Here is a 2,844-nt window from a genome sequence, read left to right on the forward strand (position 1 = left end):
TTTTTTTTAAATAGTTTTTTAATAGTTTTTTATTTTTAATTAAAATAAATTTCATTAATAATTTTTTTAAATATAAGTAATTTTTTTAAAATGCAAATACTTTTTTGGTATATTTGTTTTATTTTATAGATGTAAGTAGTTTTTTGGTTCAAAAAAAAATTCAGGGATTTAATCGTGCAAAATATGAAAGTCCATTCGTTTTTTTAGATTTTTTTTTTCATTATTTTACCATATTAACCAATTCTGTTAGTTAATAAGAATGAATCTAACATGTTTTAGAAAGTTCAAGAAGTTATTTAATAGGTTTGGAATATCCAATGACTTATTTGTTCCAAAAAAAATGTTCAAGAACTTAATTATTTTAAACACTAGAATCCATTGGGTTTTTTAGACTTTTCCTTAAATAATACTAATGTAACAATAAACAACAATATAAAAAGTGGGGATTCATTTACATCTCTTGACTAAATACTAGGAGCATAATTGAAAGGAAAAAAAAACTCATGAAATCTATTAAAACTTTGGTTTAAGAAACGTTTAAAAAACTAAGTTATGGCAAAATAAACGAGACTATTTTAATAAGTTTAAAGAATACGTTAACTTATAGTCGTCAAACATAACTTCTATAGTTAGTTTGGGATAATATCAGTTTGGGATAATATCAGTTTGGCTCAGCGGTTTGAAATTTTTAGAAACCGAATGAGTTTATTTGAGCATTTGTTTGTATGTAGGAAGTAGGAAGTATTGAGTTCAACCAAATTCCTGTACTATACATCCACGACTTCAAACATCAAAAACAAAAGGCAAAGCATGTAGAAGACCAAATCGTTTCAAATCAACCAAATATACCAAATTGAACAGGGTTTCCAACTTGGTCAAACAAAATATGTTACGGTCCTTGTCGTTTGTTGAAAACAACACTTTTCGTCCCTACGGCTTTGAAATTACAAGGTGACCATTGTGGTTTACGAATCCGGATTTAGTCCCTCCTAACGGTTGTTAAAAATCCCGTTAAATGAGAGGCATTTTATCGATTTTTTTTTTGTTTTTTACCTAATCAGAATCGATTTTATGATTTTGGTTCCTGTGGTTTTTGATTGACTAAAAGACAAAATAAATTATAGAAGGATGAAAATGCTCATCATTTAACTGAATTTTTTAACGGCTGTTAAAAAAAGAGACCAAATCAGAACGTTTTTTACAAATCATGATGGTCATCTTATAACTTCAAAAGTATAGGGATGAAAAACGTTATTTTTGTTAAATTACATGAACCAAATTTGTAGTTAACTCTAAAAGTATCAAACCAAACTTACGGTTAAGACCGATATTTTATGTTATGAACTGACACAAAATAAAAACTACAAACTATAAGAATAGTAAAATGACATTATTATGTTGGGAGCGAGTCCCATGGTCTAAAGTGGTACGGAAAACCCGATCCCTTTGGTCACCCTTTTCAGTTGCCTATTTTATTGCATTTGGTGCCATTTAATCTCTTTCAAATGTAATCTAAATACCAAACAAAACAAAATGTGATCCTTTTCATGAAGACATGGAAGATGGGAGACATGGAAAAAGAAGCCAAGAAACCCCTCAGTTCGAAAAACAATAACAATGACAACAACAATAGCAGCAACAACAACAAAGAACAGGATCGATTCCTACCTATAGCAAATGTCGGCAGGATCATGAAAAAGGTGATTCCGGCAAACGGGAAAATCTCGAAAGATGCAAAAGAAACGGTTCAAGAATGCGTCTCGGAATTCATCAGCTTCATTACGGGGGAAGCCTCGGATAAATGCCAACAAGAGAAGCGAAAAACGATCAATGGTGATGATATAATTTGGGCAATCACGACATTGGGGTTCGAGGAATATGTGGACCCGCTCAAACAGTATCTTCTCAAGTATCGAGAATTAGAAGGGGATAAGGTTAATAATAATAATAATAATGTACCTAAACAACAGCAATGCATCGAACAACAACAACAACATAATGCAACCAATGGGTTGCCTTACGAAAACGTTTATTCGTCTTCTGCTCCGAGTATCATGTCTCAACCACCATTCGTAACGGCTTCCGATCAGCCGTTTGCTCTGCCGTTTTCACCAAACTCAATTCAGACACAAATACATCATCAACAAGAAAGCATTGATTCGGTTGGACATTGGTAAAGAGATCGTCTTCTTTGAGTTTTACTTCATAAATACAGTCTGTAACTATGAATTTTCTTTAAATATTTGACTATAATTTGGAATATCTGTTTTGTTGAACTAAAATTCTCTCAAATTTTGATACTTATAACATAATCCTACACATAATTTATTAGACAATAATAGAACATAAACCTAATCAAATTTTTTAACGTTCTATCAGTAACACCATCATTTTATTTATTTTTATTTCTATTGTTCTTTCATTTATTTAATGCTAATTGTTTTTTATATGGGAAAGTTCGTTTTTTGAATAATAATTGTATCTTTATAGTCGCTAAAATAGATGGACTAGTAATGGAGAACCAAACACCGGGATTTTGGATATGAAGGGTGAAACCGTGCTCGAGAGGGTCAAAATTTGTTCTTTTTGGCAATTCATTGCGTCTACACATACTCTAAATTAAAGATGACAAAGCCCAGTCTCAAACAAGTATATCCCAAAGTTGTGCAGTCCTATATCGATCGGGTTAAGCATGATCATGATGCTTGAAAGTGTGCATGTTTTTTTTTATTAACCTGGATATCCAACCCGCTATGCGAGCTGACTAATCCCAAGGCGACCATCTGCTTTGCAGATAGCTCGGAATCACCGCATTTGAACCTCCGTGGCCACAAGGAGATTTTT

General features: G+C 32.0%; 1 pseudogene; it reads left to right on the forward strand.

Moving 5' to 3' along the window:
* Positions 1–1,555: 1,555 nt before the first annotated feature.
* Positions 1,556–2,177, forward strand: LOC112527737 (annotated as a pseudogene).
* The last annotated feature ends 667 nt before the right edge of the window (positions 2,178–2,844 follow it).

Source organism: Cynara cardunculus (assembly GCF_001531365.2).
Source record: "Cynara cardunculus var. scolymus isolate 2C chromosome LG 1, CcrdV1, whole genome shotgun sequence".
NCBI classification, from domain to species: domain Eukaryota; kingdom Viridiplantae; phylum Streptophyta; class Magnoliopsida; order Asterales; family Asteraceae; genus Cynara; species Cynara cardunculus.